The 25,298-nt window shown below is 36.9% G+C and overlaps 1 protein-coding gene across 2 annotated transcripts in view; it reads right to left on the bottom strand.

Moving 5' to 3' along the window:
* The window catches only part of adra1aa (adrenoceptor alpha 1Aa), a 57,609-nt gene extending 37,395 nt beyond the window's left edge, over positions 1 to 20,214 (bottom strand). Inside the window, exon 1 of one of the 2 annotated variants that reach the window (NM_001324454.1) lies at positions 19,882 to 20,214. The gene's annotated coding sequence lies outside the window, so the exon portion shown is untranslated. The remainder of the gene's footprint in view (positions 1 to 19,881) is intronic. The other variant, XM_073909915.1, reaches the window with a different exon arrangement.
* Positions 20,215 to 25,298: the final 5,084 nt, after the last annotated feature.

Genomic DNA, 25,298 nt, shown 5'->3' with positions numbered 1-25,298 from the left:
CCCATGACTTAACATTGCCCGTCGACTCTGATTCATTACATCAACTTCCATTATAAATGTCACACATCAATACATTACATAGCAGTGCCATGCAGGCTTATTTGGCTCAGGCAACCAATCAGCTACTTAATATGATAATGAAGCTTTAAAGCCACGCCCCCAAACCATTTAAACACCTTTAATAACTGCCTCATTGATTAAACATGGGAATGGGATGGCCCATTGAAATACATTGATCCCATTGACTTCCATTATAAATGTCACCCATCAATAACATTAAATAGCAAAGTCAAACAGATAAGGGGGTGGCTCATTTGACTCATCCAACCAATAAGCATTTCAATATGATAATAAAGCTATCAAACCATGCCCACAAAGCAAATTTAACACCTTTAGTAACTAATTCCCAGTTGCATATCTTTCCTCTGCACATTGGATAAAAACATAGCTATTTTCTTCCATCTTGATGTATTATTTGCACCACCCTAGTAACAACAAAGCAGCATGCAGATAGCTTTATCAATCCCATAGCAACACACTGGCAACCGCTTTCATTTTCTTATCAACATGTACAGTAAAGCTGGAGTTTTACCCTCTTGATAGTTTTTGCACCGCCCTGATAGCAACCACCTTTAATACCCTAGCAACAGCAAAGCAGCATCCAGATAACGTTTTCAACCGCATAGCAACACACTGGCAACCGCTCTCATTTTCTTATCAACATGCACAGTAAAGCTGGAGTTTGAGAGCGAGGGAAGCCACAGATGCAGAAAACGACCTTTCACAGGGGTTTAACGAGATCGTGTCCTGTGAGACGCCGGCCAGTTCACAACCAACTCACACAGCCACAGATTTTGCTTGGGTTTTTTTTTTTCATTCTAAATCACGGTTGTACAAACACACACCCACTGGGCAAAAACACAAGCCTGCCTCAAAGTCAAAGAACACTTTTATTTTTTGGGCAGTTTTTCATGCTCTCCAAATCCCACTTTAATCAAGCCAATTCTTGCAGTTTGAAATAAGACACAGGAATAAAAGAAAGCATTATAAGTTAATACAACATGTTCAGTGACATTCAAATATCTTAACAATAACAACTACATCCTTCCTTGCTGTCGACAGAGACGTTTTCTTTTGTTTCTTTTAAAAGATTTCTGTTCCCTTTTTACTACTCGTATGAATGCATTTGCATTTTAAGACCTGAAATCCTGTGAGGCTGTAAAGGGTTTCATTCGCTGTTACTGCTACAGTACATACAGTTGAAGTCAGAATTATTAGCCCCCTTGTTTATTTTTTCTCCCAATTTCTGTTTAACGGAGCGAAGATTTTTTTTCAACACATTTCTAAACATATTAGTTTTAATAACTCATCTCTAATAACATTTATTTTTGCCATGATGACAGTAAAGAAAATTTGACTAGATATTTTTAATATTTTATTTTATTTCTATAAAGCTTAAAGGGCCATTTAAAGGCTTATCTAGGTTAATTATGTTAACTAGGCAGGTTAGGGTAATTAGGCAAATCATTGTATACCGATGGTTTGTTCTGTAGACTATTGGGGAAAAAGCAGCTAATAATTTTGACCTTAAAATGGCTTTGAAACAACTAAAAACTTCCTTTATTCTAGCCAAAATAATACAAATATGACTTTCTCTGGAAGAAAAAATATTATCAGACATACTGTGTAAATTTCTTTGCTCTGTTAAACATAATTTGGGAAATATATAAAAAAGAAAAAGAAATCAAGGGGGAGTGGGGGCTAATAATTCTGACTTCAACTACATACTTCTGCACATTTATTTCAAATGCTAGCTACTGTAGATAATAAAAACCAAGAGTTGGACACTGCACATATTCATTCATTCATTTTCCTTCCGATTAGTCTTTTTTTTTTTTTCAGAGGTCTACACAGCAGAATGAACCGCCAACTATTCAAGCATATGTTTGAAACGCAGTGGATGACCTTTCAGCCACAACCCAGTACTGCAAAACACACTACACATAACACATAATAAATGTTTTTCTACCCCAACATTTATTAAACAGAAAAAAAAACATTTAAAATAAGTTATGAAATAAAATTCTGTATAGAAAAAATAATACTATAAGAATTTGAATAGTAGATAAATTCACTCATGTGTATGCACTCCGATGAAGACCTGAGCAATGCATCTGACTTCATTCTACATATGAGAAGCGTCTTTAAGCTGTATTTCTTCGTATTTTCTATTGGATTCGGAACAGGTGATTGGCTGGGCCATTCTACAGCTTGATTTTTTTTTTTCTCTGAAAGCATTTGTGAGTTTCCTTGGCTGTGTTTTGGATCATTGTCTTTCTGAAATGTACACCCTGGTTTCATCTTCATCCTACTGCTGATGTAGGTGTTGAACTAAAGCAGCTGATATTTATTTACATTGATGAAGGGCAGATGATTGCTGAAGATCTACTAAGAGATTTTAGCTGCTGTCTGAGCTTTCACTACATTTTTTAACTCCCTTTTTTTGTGTGTCCAATACTTTTTCCCTCTGTTATTTTAATACACATAACTTCGTTTGTAATGTAATTGGATTTGTTTTCTTTGCCAACATCTGGTGAAAATTTCAAGTCAACAGCACCTTAAGAAATATGTTTTTTGAGAACATTGTGACCAGTGTTGCCAGATAAAGCAGCCCAAAAGCTGTCCAAAACCTGCTCAGATGCACACAAAAAAACACCCAAAAATATTAGATTAGTATTTAATTTTTTATTCATTTAAATCAGAAATTAGCCTGGTTACTTTAACTCATAATCTCTTAACCATACAACAACTAACATCAACAGTCACAGAACCAAAATAGTAAACCCCCCCTAAATTATTAGCTCTGCCCCCCCCCCCCCCCAATTCCTGTTTAACAGAGAGCAGATTTTTTTCAACACATTTATAATCATAATAGTTTTAATAACTCATCTCTAATAACTGATTTAATTTAATCTTTGCCATGATGACAGTAAATAATATTTGACTAGGTATTTTTCAAGACACTTCTATACAGCTTAAAGTGACATTTAAAGGCTTAATTAGGTTAATTAGGTTAACTAGGCTGGTTAGGGTAATTAGGCAAGTTATTGTATAATGATGGTTTGTTCTGTAGACTATAAAAAAAATATGTCTTAAAGGGGCTGATAATATTGACCTTAAAATGGTGTTTTTAAAAATTAATAACTGCTTTTATTCTAGCCAAAATAAAACAAATAAGACTTTCTCCAGAAGAAAAAATATTGTCAGACATACTGTGAAAAAATTCTTGCTGTTTAAAACATAGTTTGGGAAATATTATACAAAGAAAAGAAAATTCAAAGGGGGGCTAATAATTCTGACTTTAACTATATATTTTAGATGTATTGGTTTAGAGATGATATTTAAATAGTTTATAAATTATTTGCATTAAATATCCTGTGAAATTAAAGTAAAGTATTTTAGATGTTAGTTTCAGTCTGTTATCATAGAAGGATATCAGTTAGCTAGTGTGCTCAGATGTGTCTCTGGAAAATCTGGTGAGCCAAAAATAATTAATTTGGCAACTATTTATTATATGAATAAATATATGTGTATATATATATATATATATATATATATATATATATATATATATATATATATATATATATATATATATATATATGTATATGTRTATATATATATATATATATATATATATATATATATATATATATATATATATATATATATATTCATAAATATATATGTGTGTATATGAATATATATATAGATAGATAGATAGATAGATAGATAGATAGATAGATAGATAGATAGATAGATAGATAGATAGATAGATAGATAGATAGATAGATAGATAGATGAAAATATATATATATTCATTCAAGCAAAGTCTTCCAGTTTTCAATAGGACATGGGTATAGAAAAGCATTGTAAGTTCAGAAAACATGTTCAATAGCATTCAAGTATAACAAAACACTTCCTTGCTGTCAACAAAAGACGTATTGTTTTGTTTCCTTTGAACGATTTCTGGCTTCCTGACCTTCAGAAATTAAAATCTTCTGTCATCTTCTGTCATTTTTCTACTTTAACCGATGTTCTGCCAAAACGGCATGAGCACAATCAGACAGACAGCAAAATTAATCTTCGTTGCCGTCTCTATTTATAATGATGTCAAAACACATTCAGCCGTGCAAAGCTGTGACAGTAGGAAACCACTGATCAAAACCCATACCAGCGCTTCATTTAAACCCAACAAAGCCGTGATCTTTTTACATTTACTCTATTATTTTTTTCCAGATTGACACTAATTGCGTCTAATGAGATCGCCTACTGTCCGTTTGTGACTCTATCAATTAACTTTGAGGGAAGAAACGCATGCAAAGCTTAACACTCCTACTCAGACGCTCTCACGTTTCCGACATTAGTCTGAATATTGATCGGCTTTTTCCAGCTTAATGAGGCACAGAGGTGACTCTCGCTGCCGGCTGGACACTACTGAGGTGTTAGGGACACAAAATTACTCCTGATTCACTCGGTGCTTCACAAAACACAAGCTGTTAGGCAGGAGCAGACAATGCAAACAACATCAGGCTGGATTAACGTCGAGAATTATACTCTTTGTATTCCTTCTAGAAATGATTGCTCTTTAAAACACAAACCTATAAGACATGATAATACAAACAAACCTATAAGACATGATAATGGATATAAGCTACAGCAGACTAGTTTTTTTTTGCTTGATTGGAAATGGATTGATTTTTGAAAATAACCAGTATTAAAGGGGACCTATTATACCCTTTTTTACGAGACATAAAATAAGTTTCCTTCCCTAGAGTGTGTGTGCGAAGATTTAGCTCAAAATACAACACAGATGATGTTTATAACTCTTCACCCTTTTAGGCTTTGATTCTAATTGTGGCGTTTTGGTGACTGACGCTTTACATTTAAATGAGATGTCTGTGTGTCAACATACTGTAGTGGCAGAATCAAAAACAACACTAACGTCCTATGCTAATGAGGGAGAGATTGTCACTGGTGGGTGGGGCTTTCCCTCTCGGATTGCTAGGTGCGTTCGACTTGAAGCTCAGCTGCAGCCGGTGATCAACGAGATTAGCCGAGCGCAGGCGGGGGCGGAGTTGAAAACGGAGCCGTCAAGACGGACAGCTGGACACTTCGGGACTCAAAGTTGCTGCAGTCATGATGACCGATCACATGGCGTCATCATATTTTTTTGTTATTTTTATTTATAACAACAAAACATTTACAAATAAAACAGAATACAGGCTCTTCAAACTGTAGTTCCTTTTTAAACAATAAGAGAGAATTATGAATAAAATATATAACAAATGCATGAGAGAAATAAGAGGAAATAAGAGGTTAATATAAACATAAAAACGAACAGGTCTATTAAATACAAAGCAATAAGCATAAATTCTAGGAGTTAAACATTAATCTTTAGGCTAATACTTCTTGTTTGAATATGCTAAAAATGGGTTTAAATATGTACATTTATAGATATAAAAATTTCCAATGTAAAAAGCAAAACAAGGTGTTTTGATTAGGTCTTAATAAATGAGATTATTTTGGATAATGAATGAATTTTCAAAAAAGCATTTTAATCCAAAAAGATTGTGTTGAAAAGAACAAAAGGTAACATAAGTAAGCTATGTAGAAGTTTCCCAGAAAGAGCAGGTAGCCTTTAAACTGCAAGACAGGAAGGTCAAGGTCAAGGTAAAATTTATTGTCTCCCGTAGGAGAAATTTGTTTTAGAGAAAAAGGTTCTGCTGTACATCGACACCAACAAGACAACATGTAACATACATATACATTAAAATCTAATCTTAAAATACCTCCTAATATAAATATGATTCCATAAAATCAGTAATTTTAATAAAATTTTTATAAAAAAATAAAATAATTAAAGTACCATATGCCCCACTGCCCTCTGTTGTGCAAACCAATCCTGTTATCTTAGTCTTTGACCATCCTTCCTTGCTTGCTCGTTGATCAACTTAATTGAAAAAGGAACAAAAGAATGTTTAAATCTATTATGCTTGCACAACGGGACCCTATATCTTCTGCCAGAATTCATCAGCTCATATTCCACAGACAGCACATGTGAAGAATCAGATAAAATCTTGTTGGCTTGTTGGATTGTGCACAACTCAAAGATGTCTTTTAGTGAACCAAGTGTCTTAATTCCTGTGATATTTCCTGCCACTCTCATCAGGTTATTTACTTGGGTTTTCATTTTTACTGTCAGATTCCCAAACCAAACAATAATCCCATATCTTAAAATAGACTCTATTGTTGCTTTATAAAAAGTCATCATTATGCTGCTACTCACTCCAAATAATCTTAGTCTGCGTAAAAAGTGTAATCGCTGATGAATTCTTGCACAAAGACTTGACACCTGAGAGTGCCAATTAAGTTCACTATCAATGTTCACTCCTAAATATTTATAGGAATCAACCTGCTTAATGTCTTTATCATAAACCACAATAGAGCTCCTATCACTTACTGACCTGGGGTCTATGATGATCATTTTATAATTATTTAATAAAATAGTTCTTTACTTTAATTTGTTAAGAGAGCTTTAGGGTGGCAGGATCAATGATGATGATTTTCTTATTTCAAGTCTGTAAGACTTATTTAGGTTATTCACTAAAATATACACTAAAATATATCATTTAAATCGTTCATGGAGATGAATGCAGTAAATAGTCTGTATAAAAAAAGTAAAAAATAAACCTGTGCAAACAAGCTAACCTTTATAACCAGATTATTTAACAAAAGATGATTACTGCAGTAAAATATTTGTAGTCTTTTAATAAGCAAGATGTGTACAGGATAGAGAGGGTGTGAAAAGTGAATTGTTTGTTTTGAAACTTTTGAATCGGAATTTGTCCAATTATAAACCCGAAATACACGTGTTTGTTGTCATGTGGTGAACTCGGCCAATCGTGTAATATCGGTGTCGTCATCAAAGCTCCTGCAGTCGCTCTTCAGAAGCTGCACGGTCTGAGTTTGCCGTCTGATCGCGGTACTTTGATGCCACATGTGACAGTCACGTTGCGTCGGCGCAGCATCAATCCGGACAAGATTTCTAACCAGAATGCACCGCTTTAAGACAGATTTCGATTGATCTGCGCAGCGCTGCATAAAGTCGAACGCACCTACACATACGACGGGAGAATGTCAATCAGAAGTGTTTCTGCAGACTGTTATATCAAGTTTGATTATAAAAATTAAAATGAATACATGTTTACCATTAGAAGCTGGTTATATATACACACTGTTGTGTTTAAACCCCTTATAAAAGTGATTTTTAAATAATAGGTCCCCATTTAAACTCTTGCATGATGCTCTTTTTTTATGTTTGGAAAAGAAATTAATACTTTTAATCTGCAAGGGTGCATTGATCAAAAGTGACAGCAAAAGCTTAGTATAGACACTGCCTGACAAAAGTCTTGTCGGCTATCCAAGTTTTAGGAACATCAAAAAATAATTTGACTTGATCATTTGGTATTAGATATGGCGTATATGAATATGGCCTCTAGATTACACTTATTTTACCAAAATAAAATATGATCAAGTCTTAATTTTTAGTTATCTATTTAGGACAGTGAAGTCTGACTTTGCTTAGACAAAAGTCTTGTCACTGAACAAAATAATATCCAGTATAGAATATAAAGTCATGCTGCAGTGGAAACAGAATGAATATAGTGTCTGACTCCATCATGAGCTTGGAGGACTGCATCCATACATCTCTGCAATGACTCAAATAATTTAATAAAGGAATGGCAAAAAAAGTGTTCTTGCAGGACTCCTAGAGTTCATCAAGATTCTTTGTATTCATCTTCAGTGCCTCCTCCTTCATCTTACCCCAGACATACTCATTAATGTTCATTTCTGGTGACTGGGCTGGCCAGTCCTAGAGCACCTTGACCTTTGCTGAAAGTTCCTATGAGCACAGCGGCCTCATTCATGAGTTGAAGATGTTTAACCACCAAGACTCTTCCTAGAGCTGGCCGGCCATCTAAGCTAAGTGATCGTGGGAGAAGAAACTTAGTCAGGGAGGTGATGGTCACTCTGTCTGAGCTCCAGCGTTCATCTGTGGAGAGAGGAGAACCTTACAGAAGAACAACCATCTGTGCAGCAATCCACCAATGTATGGTAGAGTGGCCAGACGGAAGCCGCTCCCTGCCTGGAATTTGCTAAAAGACATCTGAAGGACTCTCAGACCATAAGAAACACAATTCTGTGGTCTGATCAGACTAAAATTGAACTCTTTGAAGTGAATGCCAGGGGTTATGTTTGGAGAAAAACAGGCAGCGCTCATCACCTGGCTAATACCGTCCCTACAGTGAAGCATGGTGGTGGCAGCATCATGCTGTGGGGATGTTTTTCAGCAGCAGGAACTGGAAGACTAGTCAGGATAGAGGGAAAGATGAATGCAGCAATGTACAGAGACATCCTGAATGAAAACCTGCTTCAGAGTGCTCTTGACCTCAGACTGGAGCGTCAGTTCATCTTCCAGCAGGACAATGACCCAAAGCACACTGCCAGAACATCAATGGAGTGGCTTCACAACAACTCGGTGAATGTCCTTGAGTGGCCCAGCCAGAGGCCAGACCTAAATCCTATTAAACATCTCTGGAGAGATCTGAAAATGGCTGTACACCGTCACTTCCTATCAAACCTGATAGACCTTGAGAGGTACTGCAAAGAGGAATGGGCAAAAATTCCCAAAGACAGGTGTGCCAAGCTTGTGGCATCATACTCAAAAAGACTTGAGGCTGTAATTGCTGCCAAAGATGCATCAACAAAGTATTGAGCAAAGGCTGTGAATACTGATGATTGTGATTTTTTTTTTTTTTTTATCAGGTTTTTTTTATTTTTAATAAATTTGCAACAATTTGAAAAAAAAAAATTTTTCACATTGTCATTATGGGGTATTGTGTGTATAATTTAGAGGAAATAAATTAATTAAATTCCTTTTGAAATACGGTTGTAACATGCTAGCTATGAATACTTTCCGGATACACAGTACATATTAAATCAATCAATTGAACATCAAAATAGGCCTCTTTCCAAACCTTTCCATTATATAACTTTCCAACCGCCTATCAGCCTAACATGTGCTGATAAATCCTGCAGGATATATAGTCAAACCTTGATTTCATGTTGCCTCCAAAAAAAAAACACACATTTTCAACAGCAATGCCTTGTCGCATTATCTTCCTTCCGCTTTGTTTTGTGCATGTCAACATTCATTTCCTACGGTCTAAATGCAACAGATGCAAAGGCGAGAGAAACTGAATCTCTTCCAGGCCTATGCAGACTCCCTGATAATAATAATGATAATAATAACGGTGTAAGTTCAGTGTGCGTTCAGTGTCTCTGATCTCGCCATCACAACAACAGCCGCGTCTGACCTTTGAGCCTCAGTGATGCACCAATGAGCTTTTCATGCAAACACAGCAGATGTTCAGAGCCTCATCCGGATGACTTTGAGCTTCGCTGCATGCCGTCCGCTCTCTCCAGAGCTCGGCGTCTTCACTTAGACATATTAAGAAGCCATCACTACTCAACAAGCACTGTTAGACTTTGCTGCAATTTTACAGTTAATTTCTGCAAAAACACCCGGTAAAATACCACATATACTCACCGGCCACTTTATTTGGTACACCTTACTTGTACCAGGTTGGACCCCTTTTGCCTTCTAAACTGCCTTAATCCTTCATGGCAGAGATTCAACAAGGTACTGGAAATATTCCTCAGAGATTTTGCTCCATATTGACATGATAGCATCACGTAATTGCAGCAGATTTGTTGGCTGCACATCCATGATGTGAATCTCCCGTTCCACCACATTCCAAAGCTCCTCTATTAGATTGAAATCTGGTGACTGTGGAGGCCATTGGAGTACAGTGAACTCATTGTCATGTTCAAGAAACCAGTCTGAGATGATTCTCGCTTTATGACATGGTGTATTATCCTGCTGGAAGTAGCCATCAGAAGATGGGTACACTGTGGTCATAAAGGGATGGACATGGTCAGCAACAATACTCAGGTAGGCTGTGGTGTTAATACAATGCTCATCTAGTACTAATGGACACAAAGTGTGCCAAGAAAATACCCCAACACCATTTGCTCTCAGTTAGACTACTGCAACTCCTTGTACATTGGTCTACCCCAGTCAACACTAAGAAAAGAGATCATGTCTCCCCTGTCCTCTCCTCATTGCACTGGCTTCCGATAAAATTCAGAGTTTGATTTAAAATCCTTCCCTTCACATTTAAAGCATTGCACAATTCTGCCCCGGATTATGTCAGTGAACTTATTAGGCCATATACAGCTTGTAGACCGTTAAGGTCCCATGATCAGTTTCTTTTGTCGATCCTTCGAGTCTTGCTGCAAATCAAAAGGTGATCGCGCTTTCTGTGTTGTGGCTCCAAAGCTCTGAAACAGTCTCCCTTTGAACATCAGGATTTCTCCATCATTGAATGCTTTATAATCTAACTTAAAGACTTATTTTTACTCCCTTGCCTTTGAATGAGACATGCATGTTATTTCTCATCTGTATTTTACTATTACATATACTGTATACATAAATATTTCCTTTTCTTATATTCTTGATACAATATTTATTTATTTTATTTTATTGTAAAGCACTTTTTTTGTAAAATTTTGCTTTGTAAATAAAGCTTGCCTTGCCATTTCACCACCACCCCCACCAGCCTGAACCTTTGATACAAGACAGGATGGATCCATGCTTTCATGATGTTAACGCCAAATATCGACCCTACCATTCGAATGTTGCAGCAGAAAACAAGACTCATCAGACCGGGCAACATTTTTCCAAACTTCTATTGTCCAGTTTTGTTGAGCCTGTGTGAATTGTAGCCTCAGTTTCCTGTTCTTAGTTGACAGGAATGGCACCCAGTGTGGTTTTGTGCTGCTGTAGCCCATCTGCCTCAAGGTTGGACGTGTTGTGCAATCAGAGATGCTCTTCTGCAGACCTCAGTTGTATCGAGTGCTTATTTTAGTCACTGATGTCTTTCTATCAGCTGGAACCAGTCTGGCCATTCTCCTCTGACCTCTGGCATCAACAAAACATTTGCTCTCACGGAACTGCCGCTCACTGGATATTTCCTCTTTGTCGGAGCATTCTCTGTAAACCCTAGAGATGGTTGTGCGTGAAAATCCCAATAGGTCTCAGCAGATCTCAGCAGTTTCTGAAATACTCAGACCAGCCGGTCTGGCACCAACAACCATGTTCAGAGTCACTTAAATCACCTTTCTTCCCCATTCTGATGCTCGATTTGAACTGCAGCAGATCGTCTTGATTGTGTCTACATACATTAAATTGCTGCTATGTGATTGGCTGATTTAAAAACTTCCATTAATGAGCAGTTGTACCTAATAAAGTGGCCAGTGAGTGTATATTAGAGCAGTAAGCAAAATACAGTGAAACCATGATATTTTTTTCCAAGGTTATAATAGCGTCAGTATCTTATTCCGGTACATGCCTAAATGTGATCGACAGGACTTCTGTATTTGGCCCCCAGCGAGAGACGCTGTGGAAGCATTTGTTGTCTTCCAGCAAAGCGTGAATAAAGCTGACAGCCAGATGATCCTCGGTAACATCAGTGAGAGACCCTGAGCTTCGCCAGACTGCCACACATACGGCTGTGCATCACACCATTTGATAAAACCACTCATTACCTCAAGAAGGAGAAGAAGAAAGCCATTGTCTAGTTTTGTGTGGGAGATATACCTGCTGGGACTCATGCTTTTTATTTGTGCTCAAATTCTAATTTTAGCTTAATATAAATGTAACATTGAGTAGAATATAATCTTATATAATTACCACACTGACTGTTTACATGGACATCAGGAATCAAATTAATTTCCTTATTCTGAATAAGACGATAATATGATTAAGGTGTTTATATGAGCTGCTTTTTGGATGTTCCTTTCATGATCCCATTTTAGATGTTAGACCATGATATTGACATTTAATGTAATTTCAGGTGTTTAATTTTTTACTTGTCGACTTTAACTGCAACTTGACACTTTCACTTTCATTCAAGGACATTTCATGCATGCCCCCGTGACAAACGAGATATTGGAAGCGAGTATGGACTGCTGGAGGAGTGTTGTTTTAATGGACTTTGATAGCTTACGCCGTATGGAAAACACTGTGTGTCTGTGGTCCTTCAATGACTCGGTAGGTGCAGAGAATAGTGTCAAACAGCCATGTGTGTATGAAATATCCTGTCACAAAATGTGGCGAATGTCCTACATGACGGTCATAGTTTGATTGCGGCGTTTACATGTGTGTATTGCACTTCAATAATGCCTCTAAAAAGAAATACTCTATGTCTTAATTCCATTTCTGTTCAGGTTATAACTTTAGTCTGATTAAGGTAATCAAAAACCTTTGTTTACATTTACATTTAGTCATTTAGCAGATTCTTTTATCCAAAGCGACTTACAAATGAGGACAAGGACGCAATTTACACAATTATAAAAGCAACAATGAATAAGTGCTGTAGGCAAGTTTCAGGTGTGTGAAGATTAATGCTGCGTTCACACTAGATGCGGAACGCGCGTCAAGCACGAGCGATTTACATGTCAAGTCAATGCAAATGCGCGAATAGACATCCTGCGGCGCAATACGGGCGAATGGCGCGGCGCGAATGACGCGAGTAAACTCAAATGTTCACGCGACTATTTACGCACAAATAGCGCGATTTATCCTTGCGTTCCATGTCTGGTGTGAACACAGCATAAGAAGCAATGGTACATGGAAAACTCTTAATCGGAGTGTTGTCTTAATTGTATTAAAATTGGAGAATTGTTGTCCATGTAAACATATATTTATTGTTTTAGGGTAATTACATAACCTGATAGCCTGGATTTCTACCTTTTAAAAATATATAGATATTGTATGCATTAGTTTTAGTGTGTGTGTATGTGTGTAGACTTAAATATTTGTATATATGTATGAACACTTTGTAAAAAAAAATTAAGCTTTTATACAGTCAGATTAAATGAATGCATGTTTAATTGAGTTTTAAAATGAGATAAAATATTACAGTACATTTTAAACAACAACAAAAAATTTAGTCCTTTTGCAATTAAAGATTTAATTTCTTTTAATTTCTTCTCTTTTTTTTTATTCGAGAATTAAACATGTCCGACTTAATAATTAAAATAAATCATTGCCTTCTGCAGACATTCTACATTCTAGTACAGGAGCCAATCATCGTTTGCTACATGCGAATAAAGCCCGCCTTCCAGTACAGGAACCAATCATCGATTGCTATAGACTGACGGGCTCAAACCAGACACGAGATTTTGCAGATTTTGGGTGATTCGGATGTTTAGAAATGAAACTAAAGGGATGGTTGTTGTTTATTTTATTGGTGATTACTAATATGAAATTCATTAGTAAGCTTGGCAAGTAATTTTGGAGAATTTGATGTTTCCCCTTTTAAGCAAAATGCCGGAGCATACTGCCCAAGAGGCATTTCAAAGATGGCCACCGCGTAAAATGACTAGCTTTGAAGGGACTTTAACATAATATATGTTATATTGATATTTATATATTATATAAAAGGTTAAACTAACATCATACAACTAGAGTGTCATTTGATGCTTCACTATTAAAAATAGTTCCAGACACAAAGTAAAATATTTCTGACCAGTGATCCAATTACAAGTCAGACACTTGTTTTTTCTTAAATTAATCGTATGAATGAATGATTCAACAAATCAAATGGCGAATGTCCACCGAAGTGTTTTTGTGTTACAGAGTTTTTTTGTTTGTTTTTTTCTACTGTTGTCAGTGAAATCGCCACATTATTTTAAATGTTGATAGCATCACTGAGTGTGTGTTTTAGAAGTGCTCACAGTGGAGTGTTATTAGAACAGTGATTGTAGTTATGCAGTGTAACTAATGCTTCTGGGGATTCGAACACAGCCTTTTAAAAGGTTGCACACCACACCATGTGTTATAGGATTTTATACAACAGTTCTGTCTGGTTCTGGAATCTGATTGGTTGATAGCCGGGCAATATTTTGCCAGTAACAGCACTTGACTGCCTCTTAACCCTTCACCCTTATGTATCACGCCGCCCACTAGTGATGTGCGATACCACTGGTTTCCTATCCGATCTGATACCAAGTAAAATAAAGGCAACTATCAGCAACACCAATCTGATAACGATACTGCCCAAAAATTACTGTTTGGGAAATTCAAGTAACAAGTAGTGGGCTTAAAAGTGTCACTTCATACTGAATACGAGCCATATTACGGGTTATTCTTGTTTATTGAGGAAGAATCATCATACAAAAAAAACCCTTTTTTTTAATTTAGTGACATCTCAATATAGGTCCCTTAAAGATGTAAAACCTTTTTCTTCTTATTGTCACAAAAACCCAAGCCCCCAAAATACAGCCACATCGCCACCTTTTCTCCCTCTGTACCTGGATAGTGCCTGCCTGCTGCACCTAAGCATCCGTGCCTCTCCTTTCCTCCTCTTCTGACCGCCTAGTCATGACGAAGTCATATTCTCTCTTGTGATTTATATATAGATGCTTGATTAGGTTTGTGGTATTACCACAGTACCTCACTGTTATGTTACATGGTCACAAACCGCATCGTTTGAGTTTATGGACACTGCAGTAGCTCCACACAACTTCGCCTGCGGTCACCCATATCCAATGACACCATGACTGAAGAACATGTGCCAGGTCAGTGTACTGAGTGGCTAGCTAGCGTGGTCTGCAGTTGGACAGTGCCATATTCCGAACATGACATGGCAGGCGGAAGAACAAGTAGGTCGAACTAAGTTGGCATTAATCAGAGAAACTAGGGTACTTGTGTTTACTTTCCGCTGTATTTCTATTTCCAATAAACTACATATTTGCTCCAAATTATTGAAATATCAATATTTTGATGAGATAATCCATTCTAGAAGATGCAAACTGGTATTGGAGATATTGATATTTTAGTATCGATCCGCACATCACTACCGTCAATGTCACCGACTCGGTCCCAGTCATTCCTCTCGCTGGCCAGCAGAGGCCACCATCTCCGGACTTCTAACATTACGTCATCCCTTCACTCTGATTCCAGCACACCTGTTCTCCATTCCACTAATGACCCACGTACCACATATAAGCAGCTCACACTCACTCCCCAGTGCGAAGTCTTGTTTAGCCCCGGCCAGCATTTCTGAGCGTTCTATCCTGCCTGATCTCCCGTTTACCACTTCAGCCCGTTTCCCGACTCTGCTCTGTCTTCTGCCTGCCCACGACCAAAGCCTGTTTACTCGGACTCTGATTCTCGCCGCCTGCCCCTGACTAAAGCCTGTTACACGGACTCTGAATCACGCTGCCTGCCTCTGACCCATGCCTGGTAATCACTCTGTGTCTGTCATCTGCAACCTCCTCTCATTGATGTGTATGTTGTATGTTCGCTTAGCCGTCCGTGTTGTTGATGTTAGAGTGTGACTTAATAAATTCTGCAAATGGATCCCTCCGTGTCAGTCTCCCCGTTACAGACGACATACAGCAACAAGCAGAGGGCACTCTACAGTTTGACAAATATTGCTGCTGTTGGGCAACATAATATACTTTTGAGGCTTTTTTAGTCGAGAATGTTGTTGTTTAGATTGCAACTATGCAGTTTATTTATAAGGATAGTGCCTATTTTAAAATATTTATAATTAGTGAGAGACAGCCATTAGCCTGTCTTTAAGCAAAGATGGTTGACAATGTTCATCCACAAGGTGGCAATAGAGACTGTATAATAAGCCTTAAGAGAAAAACTGTGTAATTTTAAACTACAGCTGATTAAATCGTTATTAAACGGGTAAATGACTTTGAGTCTATCTCTTTCTTTTCAATGTCGTAGTGCTGTATTTATACCATAGTAATATTGTGATCTCCCAATTGGAACAGAGAAATACTGGGAAATCTCTGTAGACTGATGGCATTTCATCTTTATATGTGAGCAAAGTCACCAGTTTTGTCATCGCTTTAGACATTACGCTAGAGAATCATTCAATACAATAGCTGTAAAGTGACGTTGGTGAAGTAGCAACAGTTTCTGCTATTCTGATGTCAGCTGCAGATGCAGAAAAAAGTAGTTCCTCATACAAAAGGGCTTTTAGGCTTTCCGTGATTGATAAAAAAATAATAATAATAAAAAAAAAATATATATATATATATATACACATACTTGATTATGCCGTCTGTTGTATAAACACAATGTCACACTCGCATCAGTGCGATGTGGCTGTATATCTTCTGGTAGAATGCTAAGCCAACTTACACCTCCCACCAGTGCCAATATCCAGCCACATTGCCCTGCTACGAGTGTGATAGTGCTTATGTGAACATTGTTTTTTTATGAGGGCATGCACAGGGGATAACGGGGCGTTGGATAGCGGAGGAGTGTCGTGTAAGTTAAGAGCCGGGGCAGGGGTTTGTTGTCGCGGACGAAAGTGAAGAAGGTTAGGGAGTCATGGAACAAAGTGAACGGGGGAGGAGGGCAGGTGAGGAGTGGGATCAGTAAAATGAGGTGCCGGATCTGATTTCAGAAGTGCTGGATCCGGCATGTTCCGGCACAAATTAAGCCCTGTATTTGTCCATGATTAATGTCCAATAGCCAGAAAGTAATACATTTTTTATAAATTGTTCAAATGTTGGTATTTGTGAGCAAGTCCAGAGACATTTGTGTACACTATGATTAAATATAAAATTCACTTTAATGTGTGATATGACACACAAAAAGTGGCCATAAACAAATATTTTCTCAATTCAAATGAGTTGTGGCTTCAACTGGTTTTTTTGTTGCCTCCTACAGGCAGTTTAAAGGCTCCTACACACCGGGACGCTTTTCGTTTGCGTTTATCGTCAGCATTTTACGAGATGTTTTTCCGTATTCAAACCCAAGCGATTTTCACTGGCATCAAGCAGAAGAGGATGCAAAATCACTCTTTGACGTTAGATGGCGCTACTCAGTTTTAAGCTTCTGACACCCGCTAATAAAACAGAAAAGGATTAGGAGAGGAAGTTCACGCGCTTGTTGTTAAAGTTACTGGTGACTCGAACAAGCATGGATGGTTCAAGCAGCAGCTCCAGCTGTGGCGATGAAGAAATGATTAGTGTTCAGTAGAGCAATAAGCAGCTAAAAGTTCATATCGTCTCTGGGCGTCTTCTTCAATGTGCGCTCGCATTAACAGTTTTGCGCTTGAGCGCCTCCAAGTGTTGTTTACTGTAACTTCAGCAGCTTCGTGCACGTGAGTAAGAGTGCAGATCTGATTGGTGGAGAAGGTTTTGACCGGCACGTCAAAACAAAAACGAGCGTGTGGCGTTTTTTTTTTTTAAATGACGCTTTTGCGCCTGCCGTTTTGCGCGTTGGTGTGCACAATCACATTGACGCCCTTTATTTAGTCACGAGGCGTTAAACGGCGATGGAAAACGCGAGCAAAAAACGTCTCGGTGTGCACGGGCCTTAAGGGTCATGTTTATTAATCCAGGCCTAAACCAACCAAATCCAGCACCTTCAGCAAAACATCCCATAATAATCCAAATGACAGTGATTTTACAGTTTAAGACTGATCCTTAAAGGACTTCAGAAGAATCTCTATTATTCATTAGCAGATGAAATCAGAGCGGCCTGCGGGCGGTCCGACAGTCCCACTCATCACAGAAACAGTCGATCCGCTGGGCTTCAGTGCGGCGCTCCCTCCACAACCTGTAGGCGACCCTCAGACTCACTGAGATTAAATCACAATTATTGGACTTCTTTGCCTAGTACTTATCACAGCCCTGCAGGGCCGCGCAATAACCAGAGCCACAGCACAGAGCCTCCGTAATCGGCAAAGCTGACGGTGAAATTAATGGATACGCTCGCCTGCTTTTGCATAAAGAGAGGTAAATATTTAGGAATATCAGCTGAAAGGTAATGCAAGTCGAAGCGTCCTAATGTACAGGCTTCAAAAAGACAGAAATGTGTTCGGTCGCCGGCGCAGTGTTTATGTAGCATCAAAGCGTGAGGGTGAAGAGGGCAGGACGGCCATTTCTCCCCTGACGGAAAGCTCCGGTTCTCGGCTTTCTAGAACATTCCTCTTCAGGAACATGAGAGAAGGCATGCTGAGAGACGCAGGACACGCATTACTCCGTCATGAGCCAGACACTGAGGCATAATTGAACATGAAGGTGCTCATAGTGGAAATTTGACAACTGCATCTGGAGCTAATTTGAAAAAGAAACCGGCATTTGAAATCAGCATGAAATCTAAATTGACAGCTCTGTGTGTATGGCGAATTGTAGCATTGATCATAATTGGTTTATCTGTGCAAAAGCATTATTTTAGGAATGTCTTTGTAGTTTGTAATCAAATTAGCTTCTCCTCCCATTTAATAATATATATCAATTATGATTGGTGTTTACTGGTAAGAGGGCGGAGTCAAGCTGCCAATCACAGAAGATCCACCAATAGCAAATAACCATGTAAAACAACCACTATTAACTATTGAATATTAATAGATTTATTGAGAGGCTATTTTACTCAAATTATGTCACTATTTGGATGAAAATATTACATTTTTTTACTTTTATTCTGGCTTTTAGCTTCACACCACTTAATGCTGGCTTTTTCCGGTTTTTATGTGTGTGTTTGTGTCTAACTGTGTGTATATACACAGTTGAAGTCAGAATTATTCGCCCCCCTGTTTATTTTTTTTCCTCAATTTCTGTTTAACAGAGAGCAGATTTTTTTTTCAACAAATTTCTAAACAATAGTTTTAATAACTCATCTCTAATAGCTGATTTATTTAATCTTTGTCTAGATGACAGTAAATAATATTTTTCAAGACACTTCTATACAGCTTAAAGTGACATTTAAAGGCTTAACTAGGTTAATTAGGTTAGGTTGGGGTAATTAGGCAAGTTATTGTATAATGATGATTTGTTCTGTAGACTATCGAAAAAAAATAGCTTAAAGAAGCGAATAATATTGTCCTTAAAATGGTGTTTAAAAATTAAAAACTGCTTTTATTCTAGCCGAAATAAAACAAATATGACTTTTTCCAGAAGACAAAATATTATCAGACATCCTGTGAACATTTCCTTGCTCTGTTAAACATCATTTGAAAAATATTTAGATAAGAAAACAAAACTCACAAGCGGGCTAATAATTCTGACTTCAGCTATATAAAGTTATCTTAACCTAAATCTTGAAATTTCCTCAAACACGCGGTCTTTTTCCATCATAAATGTATCTCTTGTTTCCCCCATTATTTAAGCATTAACTATGAGGTGTAATTCAGAATAGGCATACATTAAAAAGCACACGTATGCTTATCTTTTTTTTCATAATTAAAAAATGCACACCACCAGTTCCCATTTCTCATTCAACAGTTTGTTTTTGAGCAGACTTGCGTGGTAAGAGAAATTCTGCTTTATAATCAAACTATTTTTTGCTTCGGTCAATACAAGACAACAGGACTAACCTTTTCATGTTGCCCATCATGCATAAATCATTCTGACAGCTGGGAGACGATGCAGAAATCACCGGAACACACACAGCTGATCAATGCATTACATCAGTATGCACCAACAACACCACTACTAAACACAATCAATCAACCTCTCATATATCGAAGATCGCAAACTGAACGCCGCGTAATATATCTGTGAAGTTATCCGAAGCAACCTGTAGACTCCGTTCGGCGCACGCATCTGCCCCTCGAAGTTTGCGAGCGGAAAATGCACATTTCCACGGTGTGTGCGATGCATAACGATCGCATGCTCAGTACAGTCTAGCAGCTGCACGACTGAATGCACACTCACCTCAGCGGCGTGTCGATGAACGCGAAAACTCGATCCAAAGGTGTTTGGGTAGATGGACGCGCCGCGCGTCTCCGCTTCATCGCTTCAGACTCTCCAGTCATCGCTGTGGAAACAGATTCAGCGAGTCAAGTGCAGTTGTGTGTTTCTCACACACATCTGAGCGGAAGGGACCTCAGGACAGCAGTGTTTTACTCTCAGAGGAGGTGACAGTGGGTGAGTCATGGCTCCTCGCGCTCCGCTCCGCCGCGCCGCCTTTTTACGCACAAACTTTGGTGCCGCTGCGCTCCGGGCTCGTGGATGTGGACGTGGCTATTGGCCAGCGATGGCACATCATCTCAAACAAGAGTGAATCAGCTGCTGACGCGTTTTCTGGTTAAAATAGCCCTTAGACGTCTAGTGAGTGGAAATAGACATGAGAAGGGTGGTTACCCAAAAAGCGTGTTTGTGTAAACTTCACACGGTTCTTGACCTGTGGACCCGAGCGACAAACACAACACTCACTAGTTTGAGTCTTGTTTAATCCAAAATAAGCTCGAGCTTATTTATCTTCAGTAAAGTTTGCTTGTCGTCATATCAGCATCGGATATTTCATTTTACGATAAATATTACGTGGAGATACTTGAAGTCAGAATTATTAGCCCCCCTAAATTATTAGCCCCCTGTTTATTTTTACCCAATTTCTGTTTAACAGAGAGATTTTTTTCAACACGTTTCTAAACATAATAGTTTTAATAACTCATCTCTAATAACTGACTTATCTTTGCCATGATGACAGTAAATAATATTTGACTAGATATTTTGCAAGACACTTCTATACAGCTTAAATTGGCTTTTAAAGGCTTAATTGGGTTAAATAGGTTAACTAGGTTAGGGTAATTAGGCAAGTTATTGTATGACGATGGTTTGTAACAAAAATTAGTTTAATGGGGCTAATAATACTGACCTTAAAATGTTTATTAAAAAATTAAAAACGCTTTTATTCTAGCCAAAATAAAACAAAGACGACTTTTTCCAGAAGAAAAAATATTATCAGACATACTGTGAAAATTTCCTTGCTCTGTTAATCCTCCTTTGGGAAATATTTAAAAAAGAAAACAAAAATTCAAAGAGGGACTAATAATTCTGACTTCGACTGTATGTGTGCGTTTGTGTGTATGTGTGTATCTATATATATATATATATATATATATATATATATATATTTATATAGATACACACACATATATATAACTGTGTATATATATATATATATATATATATATATATATATATATATATATATATATATATATATATATATATATATATATATATATATACAGTTGAAGTCAGAATTATTAGCCCCCTTCAATTTTTTTTCTTTTTTTTTATATTTTCTAAATTATGTGTAACAGCAAGGACATTTTCACTGTGTGTCTGATAATATTTTTTCTTCTGGAAAAAGTCTTATTTGTTTTATTTTGACTAGAATAAAAGCCGCTATTAATTTTTTAAACACCATTTTTGGGAGAAAAAAATGATTAGCCCCTTTAAGCTATATTTTTTCTTGATAATCTACAGAACAAACCATGGTTATACAATAACTTGCCTAATTATCCTAACCTGCCTAGTTGACCTAATTAACCTAGTTAAGCCTTTAAATGTCACTTTAAGCTGTATAGAAGTGTCTTGAAAAATATCTAGTCAAATATTATTTACTGTCATCATGACAAAGTTAAAATAAATCAGTTATTAGAAATGAGTTATTAAAATTATTATGTTTAGAAATGTGTTGAACAAATCTTCTCTCCGTTAAACAGAAATTGGGGAAAAAATAAACAAGCGGTCTAATAATTCAAGGGGGCTAATAATTCTGACTTCAACTGTATATATATATATATATATATATATATATATATATATGTGTGTGTGTGTGTGTGTGTGTGTGTGTGTGTGTGTGTGTGTGTGTGTGTGTGTGTGTGTGTGTGTGTGTGTGTGTGTGTGTGTGTGTGTGTGTGTGTGTGTGTGTGTGTGTGTGTGTATTTTTTTCCCCAAGTGCTATTTAATATTAATTTCACACTGCAGGATTATCTGTGGTAGTGTTCCCTAAGTGCTGTGTTTACACTGTAGGATGGATCTTCAACAAATGGGGTTCACTGCATGACTTTAAGAATCGCCAACTACATTGTCTCGACTTCAACTGTACATTATGAGAGAGACATCTGTAAAAATGCTTTCACAATCTGTATATGATTGTTGGTTGCTTCACTAAAATAGTCATAACTGTAACACATTACAATAGCAGTACATGAATAATGATGTATTAATATATAAACTAAACATATTATGAATTAACGATGGGGGATGTTTGTGATGTAATCATGAACTAACAGTATGATTCACAAGAGTTCATGTGTGAATAATAGCTATCTTAATTACTTGTTAGTACATGTTGTTAATTAATGTATTAATTAACATTTAAGTTGAAGCTAAATGTAAGCAACATGAACTCATGAGCTGATATAATTATGTCATGACTTTACTAGAGGGGCACATCACCATTAACTCATCCTTCACTACCCATGAACTTCTGTGTTTAAACTGTTAATGTTGATGTTGACAGAGCACTTCATTCATTCATTCATTCATTCATTTTCTTGTCGGCTTAGTCCCTTTATTAATCGGGGTCGCCACAGCAGAATAAACCGCCAACTTATCCAGCACGTTTTTAAGCAGCGGATTCCAGCTGCAATCCATCTCTGGGAAACATCCACACACACACACACACACTACGGACAATTTAGCCTACCCAATTCACCTGTACCGCATGTCTTTGGACTGTGGGAGAAACCAGAGCACCCGCAGGAAACCCACGCGAACGCAGGGAGAACATGCAAACTCCACACAGAAACAACAACTGAGCCGAGATTCGAACCAGCAACCTTCTTGCTGTGAGGCGACAGAACTACCTTCTGCGCCACTGCTTGACAGAGCACTTTATTGTTATTCAGTGTAAATAGTTGGACGTGCATAAACATAGATTAAGCATAAACTAGTGTGGTAATTAATACATTAATTAACATGCAATCATGTAATTACTAACGAGTAATTAGGGTAGCCATTATTCACCATGAACTCATGTGACTCTTGGTGTAGTTCATTTAGTTGATGATTAGCACATGGATTAACTCATCCTTAGTCCATAATAAAGTAATGTTTAGTTTACATATTAACACATCATTATTCATGTACTGTTATTGTAAAGTAACTCAATATATTTCCTATCTAAAATGAAAATAGCTTCTGCTTAAGTGAGGATAATCTCAACATTCATTTTAGCTAAGAAACAAACGTTATTCGTGTCTCATGCTTTCCGTGGTTTGTTAGTAGGTGTACATGTTCGTACTGAATTTACTTATGAACTGAATTCAGATGTGTTAGAATTTAAATGAAAAGCCTAAAGATGATTTATGAACGTTTTTGAACTGCAGAAACTATAAACATTCATATGCAGATTTATTTTTGCAAATATATCTCTTAAATATAACTGGATTAACCTCAATTTGTGGTTATAACACTGTTATTTAAAATGTTTTAATAACATTTCAGCCTCATATGAATGTTCGGAAAATGTTGTTTCAATTGTTGTTATGTTGTTGTATATCAGAACATTGTATCCACATTATATTAATGTTGTAAGAACTTTACTGTAATCTTCTCAGTAAGGTATAAAAACATTGTTGTGAAAGGTACTTAGAAAGTTTATAAACTTCCAGTATTCTTAGACGATGTATAAACGTTATTTTTGGGTTTACTTTTAACCACTTAAACTCTGCGGACCCGGTACCATGACATCATTGACTTTCTCTTTAAGATTTAAAGGGCTAGTATTGCACTAGACCCCCGTAAGTGGTTTCGTTTGAAAGTGTAGAATCTATATTTTATGCACATATGCATCACTTTGGTTTTTATTCTACTGTACAGAAGTTATTTACACTTAAATACACAAAATTTTGGATACCCGAGCTAGGTATTTTACATTGGTTTATATTCATATTTTTCATATTACACGTGTACAAGTTATAGCTCAAATGAAGCTCTTGCCGGTGCTCATACGGCTCTAGCATTCTTTTTACTAAATTATATTTGCACATCAAACAGTTGTCGAATGAATTGTGGCGTTTCCATGGCGCAAAAATGAAAAAAATACATTCATGATCAATAAGCAGCCCCAGATAGCACAGACAGCTGTCATCTCTTACCTTATGCTGTGTGCTTCAGGGCCATTCTCCTCTGTTTTTGAGGTGATGTGCATAAGTAATCCTTTTATATGTCTGACGTGGTCCAAACACAGTGAATTATGTTTGATCATACAAAATAATAGTGAAATATGTAAACAATGATCGATCCCTGTGGCTTGTACAGTACCTCTTATCAGTTGGAATACAGGAACTTTTGCATAGATTATGGTAGAGACCTTTTTCTTTTTTCCTATGATTACAGACATGTGCAGAAACCACCAAAATTAATTACAGCACCCTAGACCACACAGAACCTAAAAGGTACACTTTCAAATTTGAGTTCATAAAAAAAAAAAAATACAAAAAGCGCCTCTTTTTTAGGTATTTATTATAACACAGACAACATACACAGATATTTTAAACACTTTCAATAGTGTTTTATGAAAATTCAAAGGGTTTTCTTTAAAATGATACCATATATTTGCATTTACTCCTGTGCATGTGGATTTGGGAAGCTTTTAAATTTGAGTAGGCAAAATCCAGGCGGAAATCCCAAAATAGCAGCAGAGTTTAACTGGTTAAAGTTATTCATAATGTTTCAGTCTCATATTATAGTAACATTTTATAAATCCATCAGCATTGTTTCGCTAACATTCTCCATAAATGATAAAAACGTCATTGTGAAAGGTTCCTAAAGTTCAAAAACATGCAGTTGTTTTATTGACATGTTTAAAAGTTTGTTTTTATGATGTTATTCAACATGTTTTCCTTACATTTTGTTTACATTGACACTGTTATTAGAACTTTCCATCCGCATTATTTTTATGTTCTAAGAGCGTTTGTCTATCAACGTTACAAAAATGTTCCAAAAACATTATTTTAATCAGTTATACACAGGCATTAACCCAACTTTTAATGACAATCAAGCATTTTTGTTGGTTTAATCGACATCTAAACATTGACGGCTTGACGAAAACAAGTCTAAATGTTTAAAAGTATCCAGTTGTTTTATTAGCATGTTGTTTGTTTACTTTCATTTTTTCAACGCTTCAGTCTCACGTTGTTAATGTTAAAGTTGTTTAAAACATTGAGAACTTTCTATCCGCGTTATAATAATGTTCCAAGAACGTTTGTCTATCAACGCTACAGGAATGTTCCAAAAACAATATTTTAATAAGTTATACAGTAGCATGTACG

The sequence above is a fragment of the Danio rerio genome, chromosome 8, assembly GCF_049306965.1.
Source record: "Danio rerio strain Tuebingen ecotype United States chromosome 8, GRCz12tu, whole genome shotgun sequence".
Classification (NCBI taxonomy): domain Eukaryota; kingdom Metazoa; phylum Chordata; class Actinopteri; order Cypriniformes; family Danionidae; genus Danio; species Danio rerio.
Note: the sequence above shows the minus strand (reverse complement) of the source record. Positions and strands in the feature narration are given on the sequence as shown.